Here is a 22,436-nt window from a genome sequence, read left to right on the forward strand (position 1 = left end):
AGAAGATTACATATTGATCAGCTGACAAAAGGCTGTGACCAAACTCTCCTGGGAACCTAATCTTGAATTTCCCCTGGGATCAATGGTTCAGTACTCACTAATTCAGAGGTCACAGTGATTTTATAGACCATACATACAATAAATAATGAGAACCAGGTCCAATTATTTTTTAAATGACCTTCATATAAATAAAACTTTCACTATTCAGAGAAAAAGAGATTTGACTTTTGGAGGGGAAGGGATAAGCCCTCCACGTTATAAAAAATATTAACGGAACAAATTTTTAAAGAGGTGCTAAAAATGGCTTGGAACCTTTTTTTTTTTTTTTTTAACTATTTATTTACTTATTTATTTAATAAATGCTTTAAAATTTTATTTAGAAAAATTTTAGATTTACAGAAAAACTAGAAAAGTATTACAGACTCTTTTAACTTCACTCAGTTTCTTTGAAACCTTCTTTTAAATGACGCTAGCAAGTGCTGGAGAGAATGAGACACATTTGGAACTCGGATACCCTGCTGGTGGGAATGCGATTTGGAAAACAGTCCATCAGTGTCTTTGAGCACTAAACATACACTCATCATACACACCGGCAATCCTACTCCTGGGAAACACGCAAGAGAAATAAAAATGCTGCTTCACACAAAAACCCAAACACAAGTGTTTGCAGCGGCATTATTCCAGAGTGCTGTAAATCGGAAACAAGCCAGTGTCCTTGGACCGGTGAAGGAATCGACAGGGATGCAGTGGGGGAAGTCTTCAGCAATAGAAAGGAACAAGCTACAGATACAGGCAATGATGGGGGGGGGGGGGTGAAGCTCAGACACGCCCACGCTTTAGTGAAAGCAGCCAGACACAAAAGCTACACCGCGCACGATCCCATTTATATTCCATTTTGGAAAAGGCAAAGCCGTAAGGAGAGGGAACAAATCCATGACCCCTGGGGGCTGGCGATGGAAGAAGGAGCTGGCCACAACGGGGCGCGAGGGAAGTTTCTGGTGCGATGGACCTGTTCCATATCTGGTTGCTCCTGTTTATCAAAACGCATAGAACAATTCCCCAAAAACAGGACAAAATTTACTACAGGCAAATTGTATCTCAATAAAACCACTACACACGCAAACACACACACACACACACACACACACACACACACACACACACGGTAACAAAGGACAATGATGCATTAACGACTGCCATGCCTTCAAATTTTCCTCTGATTTTTGCCAATGCTCACAGGCACGCATTCAACTAGCATCACATAAACGGATGATCTGTGTTTTCAAAATTCTAGTTAAGGGGCACCTGGATGGCTCCGTCGGTTAAGTGTCCGACTTTGGCTCAGGTCATGATCTCATGGTTCACAGGTTCGAGCCCAGAGTCAGGCTCTGTGCTGACAACTTAGAGCCTGGAGTCTGCTTCGGATTCTGTATCTCCCTCTCTCTCTGCCCCTCCCCAATTGCTCTCTCTCTCAAAAAATAAACATTAAAAAAACATTTTTTTTAAATTCCAGTTAAGCAGGCAAAGACTAGCACAATAACGTGGTTGGTAAGATGCACCAGTCAGCTTCCAACTGGCATCTTTCTTGCACTTGTGCAGAAATGGTTTTTGTTTCCTAGGGCGGGGGGCGGGGGGTCTTCTCAGTGTTTGTGCACATATCTGCCCCTGCCAGTGGAGGACAGACAACTGGTGTCCTGAAAAGAGACCCCTTTGGGGCCCTGCTGCATGAGAGGAACCCTCTCCCACTTCCAACATCAGAACCATTGTGTGCGGAGCACTGACTGTGAACCAAGCCCCACGAGCAGCACTGCAAACCCAAAAATGAACCGGACAGCCTGCCTCCTATCACCTCCTCTGTCGTAAGGCAGGAGTGCCGGCATGAACTTGACCCCTCGAAACCTCTGGCATGAGTTCCACTCCACAATTCTCTCCTTTGTTTATACTCTCTCTCCCTTCCAGCATTTATCTTCGGAATTATTCCCTTTCCCCAGGCCCAGTCTCACCGTAATCCCATTAATGTCTGAACATTTGACTCAGAGGGTAGTTGGAGCTGATGGTGCTTAAACTCGTCTCCTTATGGAGGAAAACCAGGGCCACACATGTCAGTGCTGTCACACCTTTTCCGCTCACGCTCTCTTACCAACTGTGTGTGATCTACGGAGATGGGCAGTCCCAGTTGGGAACTTAACATGAGGGATCATTTCAATGTTTAACGTGATCTTCCAAAATAAGTACAAGTTCCCTTTGGGTACGACGGTTTTCATAGTTTTTCTAAATAAAATGGCGCCTCTGACATAGACGTGGCCTCTGCTAGAGTTCATGGTTTCTGATGATTTACAGGACTTAAAATACCATATACTCTGTGTCAGCTCAAAGCAACTAGAATCTCTCTTCCAAGAGGTATAATTTAGTTCCTACAACATGTATGTCCAAATTATCTTTGTAATTTTATAAATACACCCATCTATTAAGTTTTTCTTCCAATGAAAAAGGAGTATTTAAGAGTGGGAATATAACCGGAGGTGTTGGGGGGTGCCTGGGTGGCTCAGTCGGTTAAGCGTCCGACTTCGGCTCAGGTCATGATCTCACGGTTCGTTGAGTTCGAGCCCCGAGTTGGGCTCTGTGCCGACAGCTCAGAGCCTGGAGCCTGCTCTGGATTCTGTGTCTCCTTCTTTTTCTGCCTCTCCCCCACTCACACTCTGTCTGTTTCTCTCTCTCTCACAAATAAACATTAAAAAAAATATATTTAAAAAAAAAACACCAGAGGTGTTGGGTTTTCCCCCAAATGATTGCTGACTTTTGAACACTTCAGAAGAAACGAACGGGTTAATTTAAATCTTACACAAACACACACATACCTACATGCAGTCCCGGGATTCTTAGACAACCGAACCAGAGTCTCGCCGCTGAGGAAGTCGGAGTTTGACAGTTTGCTTCTTTTTTTTTCTGATTCGGTTTAATTCAAGGTGTAGCTGATGCATACTGTTCTTTCTTAATCCAATTAAATTGCCTTGGTGATTTAAATATAAAGTATGTGAATTGCCCCGCTGGGGTCCAACAATAATGAGTGACAATAACAAGATGTAACAGAGAAGATATGTCCCCATGGCGATTCCATCGTCATTACCACTGGGCTGGTAGGAGACTCAAAATTCTGGTTCCTTGGTAGTAACCGTAACATAATCGGGTACTATCTTTGATGTTTCACTCTACGCACTGTAACTGATCTTCACTCCAGACATTTCCAACACCCCAAAGCTTCCCGGTAGAGCCTGTCTGAAACAATTAGCCATGCTTTCCCTTCCTTCAAACACTTGAGTGCTTGTAAGAGGTAAACTGGCGGAGAAAGGCCGGTAAGAGGGGAAAACAACGCTCTTCAACCTTTCATGTAATTTAGACACCAAATACAGAAAAAAAAAATTTTTTTTTTTTTTTTGCTCACCTAGAAGTTAAATAAATATAGGGGTGCCCGGGTGGCACAGTCGGTTAAGCGTCCGACTCTTGATTTCTGCTCAGGTCGTGATCTCGCGGTTCACGGGATTGAGCCCCGCATCGGGCTCTTTGCTGACAGCGTGGAGCCTGCTTGGGATTCACTCTCTCCCTCTCTCTCAAAAATAAATTTTCTTAAGAAACTAATTAAAAAATAAAAGTTTGATTTGTTAAAAATCAACTGAGAAAACCCACTTTAAAAAAAAAAGAAGGTAAATACAAATACAAAGCGTTTTTATTTCTCAACACTGGTTCTTACCCAATTATAATGCTTATAACTGGGTGTCCCAATGGGATGGGCTGACCTCAATCTTCTTTTAGGTCCTTCTCATTTCTAGGGCCGAACCTGGCCAGTGATTGGTGTGAGAATCCAAAAGGTGAATTTCCTAGGCCCCCAAACTCCCTGATACTGGCTCACACTGTAGGTTCATCCAATCCATCGTAAAACTCCAGGAGAACTGGGAAAGATAAGTATGAATGAGCTTCGTTGCCACAGCTGTAGTGAAAATGCGTTTATTCCATGGAGAAAACAGTGTTGTTATCAACAACGTGCTCCACGGTTGTGCAGATCGTGAAAAACCCACATGCTCAGATCTGAGCACAGGCACCATGTAGAACCTTCCAAAAACACTCCAAAACCCCAATTACTCATTTTTTTCTTATAAAATATTGTAAATGTTTTTTAACATTTCTTTATTTTTAAGAGAGAGAGAGAGAGAGCAAGAGGGGGAAGGGGCAGAGAGAGAGGGAGACACAGATTTGGAAGCAGGCTCCAGGATCTGAGCTGTCAGCACAGAGCCCCACATGGGGCTCAAACTCACGAACTATGAGATCACGACGTGAGCCGAAGTCAGACATTCAACTGACTGAGCCACCCAGGTGCCCCCAAAAATACTGTAAATTTTTTTAATGTTAAAATGTTGTAATTCCCTGTTCCCTGTAATTCCCTGTTCCCCCTGGGTAAAGCTGCCTTTACCACCAGAGGGTAAATTCCTTGAAGTGGGGGTAGGGGGGTGGAAGGGAGAGAAGGCCAGGAGGTCAAGTTCCGACTTATCTTCATTCCTGGCACTTGGAACACTGCAGCGAGTGGATATTGGATATATTTGTCGAATTAGTAAATAAAATGTGCCGTGAGTCTCCTGCTCTCTGGACATGACCTACCGTTAAGGCCCTCCCGTCCCTGCTGGGGGGAGTGACAGGGAGATGTGGACTGTAGCTGAATTAGAGAGAAGGTAGGCTGTGGGGGAACACGCTGTAACTCGGTTTGGGTGACAAAAACACTGATGTCCACAATGCAGAGGTGGTGTTGACAAAATTATTGCACAAAATGAAAGTGGAAAAGGCTATATTTCTAAATATTTTTCAGAGTCATTTTAAATATGTATGATTAAATGACAAATCAAAGATAAGTAGTTCATTGATTATCTCAACTATAGCCCTCAGAGTATATACATTCCAAGTTGGGCAAGAAATTTTGTAGGGGGTGGGGGCTGCTTCTCTTTGGAAATACAGGATTATCTTATATTTAGGTATGCATTCATTATTTATTTATTTATTTATTTATTTATTTATTTATTTTAATCTTTATTTTTGAAAGAGAGAGGGAGACAGGGGAGGGGCAGAGAGAGGGAGACACAGAATCCCAAGCAGGCTCCAGGCTCTGAGCTGTCAGCACAGAGCCCGACTCGGAGCTTGAACTCATGAACTGCGAGATCAAGACTTGAGCCAAAGTCGGACGCTTAACCGACTGAGCCACCCAGGCGCCCCAGGTATGCATTCTTTTTTTAAAGTTTACTTATTTATTTTGAAAGAGAGAGAGAAAGAGGCAGAACAAACAGGGGAGGGGCAGAGAGAGGGAGAGAGAGAATCCCAAGCAGGCTGTGCCCTGTTAGCACAGAGCCCAGTGTTGGGCTTCATCCCGTGAACCGTGAGATCGTGACCTGAGCCGAAACCAAGAGTCGGACCCTCAACCGACGGAGCCAGCCAGGTGCACCCTTTGGGTACGCATTTTTACAAGAGTAGGTAAGTGATAGCAAAGGCACTGGGCGATACCAGGGAATGCATGGCAAGGAAAATAATTTGGCATATTGGTGTGGAAAAAAAGCACAAACGAAACCTGCACAACGTAGCCAGTAATTAGAGTAGCAGTTGAATGAGAAATGAGATTTTTACTATGGTATCGGAAAGGGAAGCGGAGAGAAAGAGGAACCCCAAACATGGACAAGAATGCAGACACTCCAGTAATGTCGTCACGGGCCTTGCGGACGGCATGTTATGTCATTCACAAAGCGGGCTGGCCACACACGCACTGTCTTCCATCTAAGACCCTCAGAGTCATTTATAAAATTTTTATAACTTACAACAGTAAGGGGAAACCTGCAACCAGTAAGTCTAATTAGGGATCCGACCACTTCCTCATATGAAAAACTCGGACCAACGAATCCTCTGTGGCGTACTCTGGGATTTAGGGGTACGGTTTACTGCCTCCAGCACATGCCTCACCGCCCTCACAATACAACTGTGGTTCGCAAGGATCCAGATCCTGGGACAGACCATCATGACCAGGGATGTTGAGTATATTAAATATGCAAGCTTTAAAAAGTTTTAAAGTTTATGTATTTATTTTTGAGAGAGAGAGAGAGACAGAGAGAGAGAGAGAGAGAATGGGAGAGAGGCGGAGAGAGAGAGAGGGAGACAGAACCCCAAGCAGGCTCTGCACTGTCAACGCAGAGCCTGATGCAGGGCTCGAACTCACGAACCTGTGAGACCATGACCTGAGCCGAGATCAAGAGTTGGACGCTCAGCTGACCGAGCCACCCAGGCGCCCCTAAATATGCAACCTTTAGAGGAGGCCCTCACTGGACAGGCAGGGCTGGAAGCCATGTGAAGGAAAGTACTGTTTCCCCCGGACGTGATCTCTGTCTCCTTTGGGAAAATTGTCTGCTGGCGAAGGGGCGGAGGCGGCCAGACTGAGCCAGGGTATCTGGGGAGTGCAGGGAGGGACTGCGGGGCCCAGGATGGTCTTTGGAGCAGAAATTACAAACGCTAAGTGGAAACCCAGGAGTGGTGGAGAAAAGGCTTGGAAAGCAACCGAAACAGCATTTGACCTTTGGCCTCTCTGATCTCAACCTGGGCTGAGCCTCCGGCTGAGTTCACGGGGGCCACCGAGCAGCTGTCCGGTGATAACTACTTTCATAGCTGTCGGCAACATTTGCTTAAAGCCAGTGCTGGGGCTGTTCCTGCTCTGTAGGGATGGAAAAAGGGCCTACGTCTCCCTCCATTTCTCCCCCCACCCCCCTCCCCACCCCCCACCCCCCCCCGCCGGCTTGAGCTATCCTAGATTAGGAAATCATCTGGATTTGTACAAATAATCACTTCTTGGCATGTCCTCAGGGTCTGCTGAAATGTTATTTCGGAAAGGAGACCTTGGATGCCTGCAGGTCACAATAGGAAATGAATCTGGCAACTGGAAAACGCACCTGCTGAAGGTCCAGGCCACCTCACTACTCAAACAATGTGTCCATCCTTCCAAACATCTTTTGTGTCTTTTATGGGGGGTGAAAAAAAAAAAGAGTTCTAAGTTATTACACTTGGTATGATCCAGAAAACAGCCCTGCTTCCTCAGATGTGGATTAGGGGCGGGTGGAGGGCGGTCTTCTCCAACATTTTGTCACAGTTCAACAAACGCTCATTTAGAGTCTGCCCGATTTATACGCGGTATCCCGCGAAGCATGTGTGTATCGATTAGGACAGCTTGGGTTTCAAGTACGTAGGAGAAAACCCAAGTCGAACTGGACGGAGTGAGAGGAAAGGCTTGTCTCATGTGCTGAGACCTTCAGGGGGCGCTCCGGGCTCGGCCGATGCAGAAGCCCAGAGAAGCCATCTAGTAGTCAGGCCTTCTCACCTTTGCGCTCCTTGGCCCCTGCGGCTGCAACAAATGACCACAGATCAGGGTCTTGGAACAACACACACCATCTGTCTCACGGTTCTGGGGGTCAGGAGTCTGACGCAGGTCTCCCAGGGCTAAATTCAGTGCGTCGGCAGGACTGCGTCCCTTTCTGGAGGCTGCAGGGGACGACGTGTCTCCTTGCCTGTGCCCGGCTTCCAGAAGCCACCGGCGCTCCCTGGTGCGCGGTCCCGCCCACATTCGGAGCCAGCAATGACCGCTCTAGGCTCTCCCGCCTGCCTCTTCCACTTTGGGGAACACCTCTGATTACACTGGGCCCATCCAGACAATCCACCGTAATCTCCCCAATAAAGGCCCACACCTTTAATCACACCTGCCAGGTCCCGTAACACAGAGGTGCCAGGGACCGGGGCCTGGGATCTCCGGGCCCGCTGATCGGCCACCCACAAGCTCTGTCCCTCCAGCCTCAGTGAGGGCTTTGTCCGCAGGCTGGCTCCTCTCACAGACATGAAACGGCAATGACAGTAGAAACGAGGGTCCCGTCCGGATGTACCTTCTAGAAAAAGAAAAGGGGGAGCCACCTCTTTCTTGCATCTCTTCCTTAGAAGGAAAAGGAAGCTTTGCCAGGGGCCCAAGAACGGATTCTCCTTCGTGTTTCATCGTCTAGGACGGCTCACCTGCCCGTTATCAGTCCAACTTTTGACAAGGAGAGAGGGTTGGCTGTAACTGGGATAGACTAATAATTTGGGATGGCTGTCAGAGTCAGCCGTCAAATCCACTGTCATGTGGTAAATGGATGTCTTACGTGCCGCTCCGCTCACGTCGGCCCTGTGGGGTGGATACTACACATGTTTTACCAAGAAAACCGAGGCTCGGTTTGAATTTTACTGTCTCTTCCGGTTACAGATACTTTTGTACACACTGTTGTATACAGAGTTATACACAGAGATGTAAATGTAGGCGGGCGGGCTCTTAAGGACAAGAGAACTGGGTTGAAATCTATTGTTTTCTACCAAAAGAAAGTCTTTTTTTAAAAAAAAAATTTTTAATGTTTGTTTATTTTTTAGAGAGAGAGAGACAGAGACAGAGCGTGAGCAGGGGAGGGGCAGAGAGAGAGGGAGACACGGAATCCAAAGCAGGCTCCAGGCTTCGAGCTGTCGGCACAGAGCCCGACATGGGGGGCTCGAACCCACAAACTGTGAGATCGTGACCTGAGCCGAATCAGACGCTCAACCAACTGAGCCACCCAGGTGTCCCTATTTTATTTTTTAGAGAGAGACAGAGTATGAGCAGGGGAGGGTCAGAGAGAGAGGGAGACACGGAATCTGAAGCAGGCTCCAGGCTCCGAGCTGTCAGCACAGAGCCCGACGCGGGGCTCGGACCCACAAACTGTGAGATCGCGACGTGAGCCGAATCAGACACTCAACCAAATGAGCCACCCAGGTGGCCCTAAAAGAAGGCCTTTTGACGCTAGGCAGTGCTATCAACAGCCATGACTCTGGGAAGCCGGCCTTACAGCTTCCTAGAGGACACGAGAGGTCCCACCTTTCGGTCTGTGGTCATGCTCTCGCTCCTCAGGGGCCGTCAGAAGGCCAGCAGACCCCGAGCCGTGGGAGCCTGCCTCAGTGGCGGCTCACAGGCCCGCTCTCCCAGATGGACGCACTGACACGCGAGGAAAGGAATCGCTGATGCAAAGCGCCAGAAGTCTGAATTTTCTGGGCGTATCAGTCAAGGCCTGATCAGGAGACATGTACCATAGCAGTTCTCTTAACGGCGAGAGTTTAACATAGACGACCGTTAACAAGATAGAAAGCTGTGGACTAGGGTGGCCGAAAGGGTGGACAGAAAACCCTGCGGTATCGTGGAAGCTGTACAGGGAGCAAAAAGAATCCATAAGAAGCCGGGAGGGGCAGCTGGCTGGCTCAACCGGCGGTGGAGCACGCAACTCTTGATCTCAGGGTCGTGAGTTCGAGCCCCACGTTGGGTGCAAAGATTACTTAAAAATAAAAATCTTAAAAAAAAAAAAAAAATTAGAAGCCTGGAGGTGGGCGCTGTGGAAAAGGAAACTCAGCCTTCTGAGGAAAAGGTATTTCTCTGCTGGAGCTGGTTTCGGGAAGGCACCCGGTGAGGCAGACCCTGCACGTGCTGGGAAACTGCCCGTGGGGTCCAGCTGCTGCAGGGATGGGGCAGCGTGTGACCCAGGCAGGTGGGAAGCAGGGGGAAGGTACGCGTCCCTTTTCGTCCTCGGCCTCTGGCCTTGCCACGTCCTTCCAGTGCTCCAGCCGGCTCCACAGAAGGTGCCGGCAAGGTGGAAATGTGGCCTGCAGGGTGCCAGCCACAGCATAGCAGGTGGGGGGCATCAAGGGGGGCCTGGAGCTGAGAGGTCGTGGCTTAATAAGGAGCACAGGACGGGCGCCCGAGTGGCTCAGTCGGTTAAGCGTTCAACTCTAGATTTCGGCTCAGGTCACGATCTCACAGTTCATGGCTTTGAGCCCTGCATCAGGCTCTGTGCTGATGGCTCAGAGCCTGGAGCCTGCTTCGGATTCTGTGTCTCCCTCTCTCTCTGCCCCTCCCCAGCTCACACTCTCTCAAAAATAAATAAACATTAAAAAAAAAAAACTCAGCAGCTATAAGGTGATTATCGAAAAGAGAAGGTGCTTTAGAAAGAGATTTTCCACGGCGCTCCTGTAAATAGAAAGGTGTGCTGAGGGATTTAAATTATGGCCTGCGATTCTGATCTCTCCATTAGGATATGCAATTATTTTAGGAACACAGCCATGACACCAGGCAAGTGTTTATGCTTATATTGCAAGCCTACTGCTCTGTCTGACCCTTAATCGCATCTCAAAGTCAGGTGCGCGTCTTACACAGAGTGGGCTGAACAAGTGTCTGCTGAACAACCTCTTAGATTGGTGCGAAAGGCCACGAGAAGGAAAGAGAAGCATTGAAACACGAAATCAAACTGCGATCGCTAGTCTCCAGCACTTGTTAAGCAAAACACTGAAATTCCTGGAGGGCCCCGTGTGATGAACAATGTCAAGTGTGTGTCGTAAGTGAAGAGTGTCAGAAGCGGGCACAGAATAAACGTTCCAAGCCAGAGGAGCGGCCAGACCCGGGGACCAGGCTCGGGACTTTAAGTGCCCTGTGATGCTAATCTCCGCCTCTTAAATGCACGTTTTTGGGCACGCCTCTGAGCTGTTTTAGGTTTTAATGTATTCTCCGCCATGAAGCTATTCAGAATTATTCAATTATTCTCCCCTAAGTCATCCAAGTTTTCTCTCTGTTCTCACCAAAAACAGTTCCTTGGTAACAGGCAGAGGATTATTGCTTCGGGCGTGTGTGTGTGTGTGTGTGTGCGTGTGTGTGTGTGTGTGTGTGTGTGTGTTTTCCAAACCAGAGAAATGTCAGGCATGTTCTTTTCAGAGTGATTTAAACAGCTCTAGCGTTACAACTACACAGAAAGAACAAAGATGCTAAAGTATCAATCATCCTGCCCCGTCGTCCCCTGGGAGTAGCTGCAAACAGGCAACGGGATGCTGCCTGCTGGCTTCGGGGCTCCAGCTCCGCCTGGGTAGCTTACAAACACTCCCTCTTCCCGAACACATGGAGCAAAATCGGGCAAGAATCTGCCTCGGTGTGAACCCTGACTGGCCAATCAAAACCAGAAAAGTTCCAAGTTCAGGGACTAAGCCCCGAAGTGAACCGAGCGTGGTGAAAAGGAAATTGTGCGTGCTGCAGAAATTTATACCCTGAGAGCAGCCGTATCACAGGTGTGCGGGATCACCTGGAGGGACGGGACTTTCAGGAGGGCGAGTTCAAACGTTTCTTCAAGCGGCACGCCTGTCATCACGGGGTCCTCGAGACCCAACGGCGCTCCACGGGGTCTGGGCGCGCCGCGGGAGGAGGACTCACGGGGCTTAACCTGGGGCACTCACTGGGCTAAGCTCTGCGTCTGCATGATCCTATTTGGGGTAATCCTCACAGCCCATAAGGTAGGTGTTATCACCCCACCGTCTACATATGGGGAAGGAGCCTTGGAAAGATTAAGGAAATTGCTCTCGGTCACGCGGCTAGAGGACGGGGCCAGGGAGGGGGTGGGGGTGGGGGGTCGGCTCCAATTCCAAAGCCTTTGTTCTTAAACACCATACTACTCAGTACGCTTCCCCCGTTTCATAGAAAAGGGTAAAAAAAAAAAAAAAACACCTGGGAAAATTAGAAGAAATATTAAAATGTGAACAGGTACAGGTTGAGCAGGACGGTCTTGGAAAATACGTCGTGGGGCGCCGACTTCTAGAGTGGACGAAATTCATTAATTGCCTTCGGAGATAGATTAAGGAGGGTTTCCAAGACGAAAGGCATTTTGGCTGCTGGGAAGGACCAACATTTTGAATGGTTCAACAACACAACGAAGAAATAAGCAGTGGGTGGAGGGGGGGTGTGCGTGGGGGGGGGGGGGGACGTCGGCTACATCTTCCAATTCTGCGTAAAACACGAAAAACTCAAGGAGTATATTACAGATTCCCAGCCGGTTTCATCCTAAAAGGAAGAGTGATAGTCAATTCCCACGCTTGTTTCCAACAACAAAGGGACACAGACCTGTGTCCAAAATGCCCTTGTCCCTCCTCCCTCAGCCCGACAGGCTGAACCGGGACCGTGGTGGTGGCCCAGCGGCTCCAGAAGAACCAACAGGATCTCAGTTCCACAAAACATCACCAACCACCTACGGAGCACAAGGCGTCGAGAGGACGCTCACAACAGTCACTAGCGTGTGAGACAGTGTGCCCTTTATACGTTTTATTGCTTTTCATCCTCGCAAAAGCCCTGTCGGGTGGGCGCTTTGTCGTCCTACTCTATGTTTTTTTCAACTTTATTCATTTATCTTGAGAGAGAGACAGAGCACAAGTGGAGGAGGGGCAGAGAGAGAGGGAGAAAGAGAATCCCAAGCAAGCTCTGTACTGCCAGCGCAGAGCCCGACACGGGGCTCGAACTCACGAAACCGTGAGGTCATGACCTGAGCCGCAATCGAGAGTCGGCCGCTTAACCGACTGAGCCACCCAGGCGCCCCTGTCATCCTACTTTAAAAGCGAGATGGCTGTGCCGTACAGAGGAGTTAAGGAATCTGCCGGAGTCTCGGGCTTCGTCACTAAGGCCACCCTGCAGGCGTTGTGGGGCGACACCTGCCCTTCCCCTTTGGCAATACTGTAGAGAAAGACGTTCCCCCGCCTCCTCCAGGGGGAAGGGGCAGAGCCAACACCCATCCACTCCCTCCCGCGCTGACAACACAGTAACTGGAGGAAATCGGCGACAATGATCCTTCTCTCCTCCTTGAGAAGGAGGAAGTGTGCTCTGTTCATCCTGGGGGGAGGGTTTCCTGGAGAAGGGCTCACTCGGGAAGGGGAAGATGAAACGTGGAAGAGGAGGCGTCCCAAACCACGACTTCCACGTGTTCCTACTTCCCGGAAACGCAGGACCTCCCTCTCCCCCGAGAAGGGGGGAAAGCCGTGGTGCTCCCCCCACTCCACAGGGCCGCTCATGGGACGGGAAGCCTCCAGGAAGAGACGCCAGGCTGCAGAGTCCGGGGCCACCTGCTCGGACCCTCCCTGTCGTTCCCGTCTTGTCAAGGGCCCTTATCCAACACGGCAGTGACCGTCCCTCCCTATTTTAACAAACGTTAACTGAGAACGGATCCTGAGTGGACGTTAGTTACAGGAAGACACTTCTCCATGGAAAGGAACTGGGTGGGTCAGTCAGCTGAGGATCTGACTTCGGCTCAGGTCATGATCTCGTGGTTCGTGAGTTCAAGCCCGGAGTTGGGCTCTGTGCTGACAGCTCGGAGCCTGGAGCCTGCTTCGGATTCTCTGTCTCCTTCTCGCTCTGCCCTTCCCCTGCTCGCACTCTGTCTCTCTCTCGAAAATAAAATAAACATAAAAAACAGTTTTTAAGGTAAAAAAAAAAAAAAAAGCAGAAAAGCTAATCCTTAAGGAAAACCATCTTATTTCCAACTGAGCTGAGAGAGTTGGGTTCGGTAAATGGTTTCTTGTGGGGAAGTTCACGGGTCTCCAGATAAAAATCTGCCCATTTAATCTTTCCCTCAATTACTTAGATAATAGTAAGAATTACCAATGAAGTGTGAACTTCTTCAAAGGATAAAACCATAAAGTCTCATTTTCTTTTTTTATTTTAATTTTTTTTAAATTTTTTTTAACGTTTATTTATTTTTGAGACAGAGAGAGACCGAGCATAAATGGGGGAGGGGCAGAGAGAGAGGGAGACACAGAATCCGAAGCAGGCTCCAGGCTCTGAGCCGTCAGCACAGAGCCCGACGCGGGGCTCGAACTCATGGACCGTGAGATCATGACCTGAGCCGAAGTGGGACGCTCAACCGACCGAGCCACCCAGGCACCCCTCATTTTCTTTTTTTAAAGTAAAAGGGGTGTGATGTGAAGATATAGTGTGCAGGTCGCTGGTGCTATAAAATAGAGCAAATAATCATTTCTGTCGGGCCTGGGGTTCTTATTCTCATTTCCCAGAGTCCTGAAAAGAACCCTTTCTACCTGCTGACAGGTTCCAGTTGTTTTTGAACATGCTCTCACAGGATAACAGTTTTGAAACACAGAAAGCCCTAAAACATACAACTCCCATAACAATACACATTTAAGTATAAAAGGTAAAGGTGAAAACACAATGTTGCATGTTTTTATCCTGGCTACTAAGAAAGCTGTGGTTAGAAATCAGGTGGGATATTCTGGTTCCATTTCAAGGGTTTACAAACATCTTTCGAAACGGTTAGATATGGGTCAAGCTTGCGCTCCATGAACGCACGTCCCATGGGACCTGTCGATTTCTGACTCTAGAGACCCAACACATTTCAAATGCTTAAAACGGGCCCGACGTGTGGTGGACCCGAAGCAGATGCACCACCTGGTTCCCCCGTCAAGGAAGGACTTTTTGCCCCAGCTCCTTGGGGTGCTGTGAGCAGCTGGCCTTCAGCCATCAGCCTCCTGAGGGATTGTCGCCAGGGCACACAGCCGTCTCGCACAAGGATGTGTTCTTCCCAGGGCGTTCTACGTCCGTGGGGGTGCTCGAGATGGGGGTACAAAGGCTCGGCCCTGTGAATCCAACATGGCTACTGACAGGTGATTTGGGCTCCAGAGCCTCCCAACGGCACTGGGTGAGGTCGTCTTCAAGCTCAGCTTCTCTCTCTGCCCATCCTGCTTACGTGGCCTCCCTCTCCCAGGAAGCTGGTCCCAGAGGTACTCCCTAGTCAACACCCTACACACCAAACTCCCTCCTGAGAACCTGGCTTGAGCCCACCCCGAGCCAGTGCTCTCCACCCATCCTGCATCCAGGGCAACGTGCTGCATGTGGACACTGATGGAGAGGACGTGGGCAGAGCGATGGTGGCCAGGCTCCGACTGGGCTGGCTCCTGCTTCTGGCACTGCTCCTACCCATGCAGATTTATTCAAACCAAACAACTGTTTAACACTTTCCAGCACCTCCTTCCAGAATACCTCGTCTGCCCTAAGTCCAGCTAATGCCACCACCATGGCAACTGGCGGTGCTCTGCGAGTCAAAAGCCAGTCTCTTCGCGATCTCCTTCTCCCTTCTACATCTCTACTGTTAAGAGACTCAGGCCAAGAAGCATCTGTCCTGCCCTGTCTTCTAGGCCCAATCCAAACGCCCCGTCTTCTAGACCCAATCCAAACACCCTCTAGACATCCAGCGTGACAAGGGAAAAACGGGTCTTCGCTGAATCTGCTAATTCGACGTGATATTTTCTTGACACAGAAAATGTTGAGGATCCCAGATTTGATTGGCTTGAAGAACGTGTGAAACATTTGACCAGATGATGTCTGTTAACTTTACCGGCGTTTCATATACAAGAAAACGAGACAACATCCAAGATCAATTAAGAGATGATTTCTTTAAACGTAGCTTAAGACGTGTGGACACGTAAAATTCTACCTTGAACGTGAGAAAGGATTTTAGATCCTACCTACATCTGAAGGATGGGATATGAACTGGTTCAGCTTTCATTTGGTTCATTAAATCTTTAAGGCCATAAAACAGATAATACAAAAAGCTTCCATGATTCTATATACATGTACATTAGAAGGAATTTCCAATGGAAATCCTCAATGCGCTGTTTAATGACATAGGTACTCTGGATAAATTTTTCCACTGTTCAGCTATCACTGTTTCTTGGGAACTGAACACTTTCCTCTGAGGCTTTGGATTTGACCTTGCATTTGATTTTTTTGTATAGTACCTGACATGTGTCAGGGGAATGATGGATTGGCATCTACCCTCAACGGATGCCTGATGGGTAAATCTTGCTTATGTATACTTTATCACCTATTCCAAATCAAAACGAGTGCCAGATTATTTAGCTAAACTGATGACAGAGAGTAGAAGTACGCTGACCTCAACTAATTTCAAAATGCTTTTTGTTTCTACGTATGTTGAACACTTTTTACAATCTTTAAATATTTATTTATTTGGAGGGAGAGAGAAAAAGCATGCACATATGTGGGAGGGGAGGGGCAGAGAGAGAGAGGGAGAGAGAGAATCCCAAGCAGGCTCTCCAATGTCAACGCAGAGCCTGATGGGGAACTCGATCTCATGAACCGTGAGATCGTGACCTGAGCCGAAATGGAGAGTCAGACGCTTAACTGGCTGAGCACCTAGGTGCCCCATTTTTTACAATTTAAAAAATGATCCGTTTTGAAGGCAAAATTGACAAATCTTCCAATTAAAAAGGCAAAATATGTGCGGGAACCAAAATCATAAATCAAGTAGTTGAAACGTGAAGACTGAAAGCTTACTAATGTTGAAGGCAGAAAAACTCTTATACTCTTTCTGTAAACACTTTTTTTTTTTTTTTTTAACTCTGAATCAGAATAGCCATATTTGGAACACTCTCTGTTCTCAGTCAATATATTTAGATAGTTAGGACCTGGTCCTGAGCCTAATCTGGGCTTGACTCTGGAAAGCAAATCTTTCACAGCTGCCTCGATGCATGGAAAGGTTTTTGAAAACAGACAGGACTTTTGTTTGCATGGTCATGCGCCAGTCCTCAGGTATTCCGATATCTAACATGGCCACGGCGGTCTTGATAACCAAAGTCTTTTTTTTGCCATCTTTAGAAAAAATACGGCATCGGAACAACAGATCACAAGCTACTGCGTGTGTGAACGAACATTCCTTTTTGTGTCATGCCAGAACGCAGCCCATCCATTTTGGATTGTCTATTGTGTTTGCGTATTTATGCTTTGATTCATAGAAATGTCTCATGTTATGGAATTGATTTCCCTGGCACATGGGCTGTAAATGAAAAGAAACGGTAGAAAGAGCAAAACAATGAATAAAAATAGAAATAAATTAAACTCCCTCCTGAGTCTTCTCCCAAGAGAATCCAACATGTGACTCAATGCCTTTATGGATAAGAAAAGGACATGTGAGGGCGCATGGGTGGCGCAGCTGGTTAAGCATCTGGCTCTTAATCTCAGCTCAGGTCATGATCTCATGGTTCATGAGTTTGAGCCCCATCAGGCTCCACGCTAACAGTGCAGAGCCTGCTTGGAATTCTCTCTCTCTCTCTTTCTCTCTCTCTGTCGCTCCTCCTCCTCCCTCTCTTTCTAAGTAAATAAATAAACTTAAAAAAAAAAAAAAAGAGAAGACACTTGATTTTCAAGGTAAGAGTCACAAGTTAAGCAAGGATGCGGAAACAAAATTTCCCTTCCCCTCTTGGCAATCTTCCCCGTCTGTGCAACCCACGTGGTGTTAGTTATTCCAACCAGATAAAGGAGCAAACAGGACTCTCAGTGAGGAAGCTGAGGAACCTGGCCAGCCCACAGTGCCCTTTGAGAAGGAGAATAGTATTGTCACCTGGTACTTTCATGTACTGTGAACTCCTAGACTATGAAATATACTCCATTCCAAATGTAAGCATAAGCCCACACCTGCCCGTCTCTCCCCCCCCCCCCCCCCCCCGGACACACACATGCACTGTCTTTTCCTCTTCCTTCGCAGGGGAAACTGAGGCCTGACTACAGCAGTAGGAGTCAGGTTATACATACACAAGTACACAGAAAGATGAAAAAACGATACAATCATCTCATTATTTTACGCCCCAAACCACTACTTAAAACCTGATCTCTTCACGAGCCCACCCAAAACACATCTCCCATAAAACACAATGACTTACTTCTTCCTAGGTCCTCTGCCCATTTCTGGCAAAAGCAGGTATAAGAGAAAGTATTATTTTTGAAAACAAAGCAAAACAAAAATGGCTACTCTTATACCCTTTGGCTGAAAACAGTAAGTGAATACTCATCTCACCTCCACCCCCAGTGACTGGCCAGGCTTGGAAGGCGTGAAATGGCACAAATCCAACATGAGTTAGGAGTGAATCCTAAGGGTCCCTTCTATATACAGAGCCTCAAATTTTCTTCCCCGAATGACTCCCAGGGACGCAGAGGCACAATGGGATCTCCTGAAGTTCACTTATTCGAAAGTACAGACACTCAGGAGGTACATATACTCAATGTATTCAAGGGATGGTTATAAACATACTCTAAACAACGAGCTGTTAGTTCTTTAGTACTAACCTGTGTTTATGGATTTCAAACCAACCAAACTGGCTGGCAGAATTATTTCACGTGTGGTACCAATCCGGTTCCTACACTACCACTTAAAATGGTTAAAACGGTTTTAAGTAATACTAGAAATCAAATGAAAAGTCTCTAAAGATTTCTCTCTCTTGGCAGGACTGGCCAGATGGAAAGAGAGCATCGTGTCTCACCCCAAAATGAATGGTCAAGACCCGGCACCTTCCTGCTCAAGCTCCTTTAAGGACTGTAAGTCGGCTAAAACTACCGCTTGGCCTTCCCATTCCTTTCTTACGTTGTCTTTCCCTGCCTGAACACCTGCTTCTGATCAGACCACTTCCTTCCTACTGCTGTGGGTCTTGTTACCAAAGTTCTTCATCTTTTTCACCTCCCCATATCCTCAACAACCTCCACTTAGGAACGCACATTCTCTGAGGGCCCTAAAGAGACGCCGAACTCAGCTCGAGACCCTCGGGGATGGAACTGGACGTGTAATATCCCAGAAAACACGGGGAAGGGCTCACGTTTGTCTTCAGTCTTGCGCTTTCTGTCTGTGCCCCTATTTTCAGAAGAGCACACCCTACTTCTCTCATTCTTCCACAAATCCTCCGATCACAGACAGACGCACTAGGACGGATAAATCATACTCGGGGGCGGCCTCTTTGTGAAAAAGAGTCGACACAGCAAGGCGTAAGCGCTTTTCTTAGAAAAGCCTACTTTACAAAGTTGGCTCTTGGCTCGCGTTTGGAAAGCTGGATTTTCAGAGGGTTCCCACCATTAACTGATAACGAGTGCTCATCTCTGTTCCTAAACTGTATAAATAATACGGTTTGTGCTGAACACCTGCTTTCCTTCCGGGAGTCTGAAACTGGGGAACGAGCCAAGTAGAGAGGGCCTTCGTGACCAATACCCTCCAAAAACGCGGGGCCCTGAGTCTCTAGCGAGCTTCCTGGTTGGCAACACTTGGAGATGCCGTCACAACTCACTGTTGGGCTGTTCACGCAAATGCTGTGTGAGTTCACTGGAAGGGGCCGGTTAAAAGCTCACGCCTGTTGTCCCTGGACTTCGCCCCGTGCACCTTTTTTCCCTGACTGTCCTTTGTGTTTTTTCACTGTGATAAATCGTAACTGTGGGCATAACCGGAGTCAATTCTCGTTATTCGTGGTAGTTTTATAAAGTCATCATGAACGCTCACTTAGCAGATACTGAACCACTGTTCCTAAAGGACACGTCTGTGTGCATGTTGCGTGGACATTAGACAAGTACCCCGGCCCCCACGCTTTTTCGAAAGTTCGCATTATGCCCCTCCGCCTTTACGAAAGGCCTACACGAGTACTCGTTTTCGCTAACCAAAAGAAATCCAAAGAAGATTTTTCCCTTTTACAAAAAAAAAAAAAAGCAAAAATTGCATTGAGCGTTTGTTTTGCAGCGAGCCATTACAGAGGCGGCCCGCACCGGATGTAGCGCAAGTGACCTCCCCAGGCTCCTTCCCCAGGAAACAATTACACTCAGCATCCCAGCATTACACCGCCACACTCAGGAACCGTGCTCTGTGAACATCTGTGTTTTATCTGGATTCGCTCTGTGCATCCGTTAGCAAGATGTGTCCTAAGGTATCAGAAAAGCCTAAAGATTGTTATTTTTTGGGTCTGGGAAGGCTCAAAATTGTTTTCAGGTAAATTAATGATAACTGTTTCTTTGCTCTATGCCATTTCGGCTTATGGAAGATATCACAGGAATGCTCTAATTTTGGATAGTGAAGGGTACATGTGTGTGTAAGAGAGAGAGAGAGAGAGAGAGAGAGAGAGAGAGATAGATAGAGAGAGAGAGAGAGAGGGAGAGAGATCTCACACAGATTGTATCTTAAATCCTAAAAACAACTCATCCTGGTAGATTCTATTTTCTTTAGTTTTCAAAAGAAAAACGAAGTTCACAAGTGTTCTGTGACTTGCCTGAGGCCACCCTCCCAACAGGGCTCAGAGTGGGGGTTCCAATCCCGTCCACCTGGCCCCAGAGCTGGGGTCTCCATGCTCTGGTTATCTCTGCGTAAGAGGGAAAATGAAAAGGCAGAGCATCGTCTGCTTTGACCTTGGCTGAGAAGGTAGCCATTGGATGCCTCAAAGTTCTCACCTCTTCACCCACGTCTGTGAGGACCTGCGAAAGCACCGTGAGCACGGATTTGAGGGTTATAAACAAATTTTAGTGAGCAGGCACGTATATGCTGAGTCCTGTGAGTCCTTCCAGCACATCAGTGAAACCACAGTGGTCCTGGGGACCCCTGACGCAGCCTCCAAGGAGCGCCCCAGGTTCCCCCTTCCTGCAAAAGCGCCAAGGAGCAGTAACAGTGTTATCACTGGGCTCAAGTGGTTGGACGGGGAGCTTCTAGCTTGACCTCTTTCCATCTGCGATTGCTTTGGCCTTTCCTCTCTTTGATCTCTCACTTTGGCTTGCTTTCCTGTCATCCATTCTCCAGTTCAGCTGCTACGGTTGGCCTCACAGCCTCCCTCTTGGAAGTCAAGGAGGAGCTGTGGTAAAGCCTGGGGAGAGGAAGCCTGATGAATCACCCAGGCCAGCTACCCTAGGGCCTGAGGATAAATGCCCTTTCCCTTGACAACTGTTTCCACAGCTCTTCCTTTGGAAAATTCTTGCCACTCTCTCTCATTAGACGGCCTCTCAGACTGGCTTCGTGGCCAGGGTAGAGGCCAAGGGGTGGACCTGGAAGGAAGGGATAAAGGAGGCCCTAGACCAGATGGGCAAATAAAAGCTTGGGACCCAAAACGCATCCAACCCAGTTCATCATCAGAGTTAAAGCTAGTTGATAAACACCACTCATGCGTGTGTCTGGGTATCTTTTTTGCAGAGTCAGCAAATTCAAAGAATCTGGGTTTCCCTGCATGACCAAAGATTTCATCGACCACGCCTATGCAATGCAGCCTCGATAAGAACTCCCCAGCGATGAGGTTTGGGGAGCTTCTCGGCTGGTGAACACATTGATGTGCTAGGAGGGTGATGTGCCCGGAGAAGGTATGAAAGCTCTGTGGGCACCCCCACCCCAAGACCTTGCCCTGTGGGCCTCTTCCGTTTGGCCTTCCTGAGTTGCATCCTTTATAAAAAACTGGGACCGTAAGTATAGCCTTTTCCTGAGTTCTGTGAGTGCTTCTAGCAAACTACTGGATCCCAGAGGGGTGTCGTGGGAACCCTGTGTTTGCAGCCAGTGGGGCATAAAGACCTCAGGATACTCAGGACTTGAAGCTGGTATCCAAGGTGAGGGCAGTCATGAGACTGAGCCCCTAAACCTGCGGACTCTGACATTATCTCCAGGTAAATACTGTCATAACTGAATTAAATTATCGGACACCCAGTTGGTATCAATTATTGTTGGAACAACACACGAGCTCTCACTAGGTCACTCACTCTTTCTCTCTCTCCCTCTGTCCTCCTGTTCCAGACCCCATGACTATAAACTAGCCCCTCCCTAGAGATGAGTAACAAATGCCCCAATAAAGAACTGATCTTACTTCCACGGAGTATTTAATACCCTAAGTGCATGGAAAAGAATCACCTTCTCTAATTGTCTTTTCTTTTGGAATATTCATCTATAAACATAGCAGGCAGAACTTGGGGGTGTCACTCAAATCACAGAAGCCCTAGAAAACGACTTTCACAGACCGCATTAAAAACTTGTTTAATTGAAGCTTCCGGAACACTAGTTGTTTCAGCAAGACGATTTCTACACATAGTGTGACCTCGTACACGATATAAAAGAGAGACTCTGAGCTCAAGACACTAGAGTAAACATACATGCTGCCCCCTTTCTTCCCAAGAGCACAATGAAAGGCCAGTAAAAATATTTTTTGAAAGAATAAATCCATGGTGGCACTGAAAACACAGAGCGCTATCAGTGAATAAGTCATTTTAAAGGCTTTCTCCTAAAAAGAAGATAGTTGGGACTGTGTTGACGAATCAGCCAAAACTGAGGGTGGGGGGTGGCGGGTGGCAGGCAACCTGAAATACATCATGAGAGCTACAGATAGGAGCTCTTTCTTCCTGCTAGAACCCTGGAGAGACTCCAAGCTCGGAGTGAGTCAATGGCTATTGGGAGCCAAAGAATGGCCTACAAAGAAGTGGCTGTCGGGCAGGAATCGGGGCATCTGAGGGGAGAATTGTCTACAGAAAAGCTGAGCCCGTTGGCTCTTAGGTTTGTCCTGTGTAAACCACAGTCTGCAGTGTTGGGTCCCAGCTGGAGCTCCCAGAACAGCTCTCTCTAGAGAGGAACGTTTGCCTGAGGAGTACCCATGGTGTTGGTGTCCCCCCTCTGCCCTCAAAGGTTAAAGTTCTCCTTACCTTAGTAATTTGGGGATAAAGGGTTACAGCAAAGGGTCCTGGTTCTCTTTTAGCTGACCGCGTACCCTACAGGGAACCCCGCCTA

The 22,436-nt window shown here is 47.8% G+C and overlaps 1 protein-coding gene and 1 long non-coding RNA gene across 2 annotated transcripts in view; one reads left to right on the forward strand and one right to left on the reverse strand.

The window, feature by feature from the left end:
• Positions 1-22,436, reverse strand: part of STX8 (syntaxin 8) — a 253,376-nt gene that overhangs the window by 152,769 nt on the left and 78,171 nt on the right. The window lies entirely within an intron of this gene.
• Positions 11,038-20,964, forward strand: LOC132688331 (uncharacterized). Its single transcript, XR_009614495.3, has 3 exons — positions 11,038-11,388; positions 18,167-18,256; positions 20,868-20,964. It is a non-coding gene; the product is annotated as an uncharacterized LOC132688331 (long non-coding RNA).

The sequence above is a fragment of the Panthera onca genome, chromosome E1 (genome assembly GCF_046562875.1).
Source record: "Panthera onca isolate mPanOnc1 chromosome E1, mPanOnc1 haplotype 2, whole genome shotgun sequence".
Lineage (NCBI taxonomy): Eukaryota > Metazoa > Chordata > Mammalia > Carnivora > Felidae > Panthera > Panthera onca.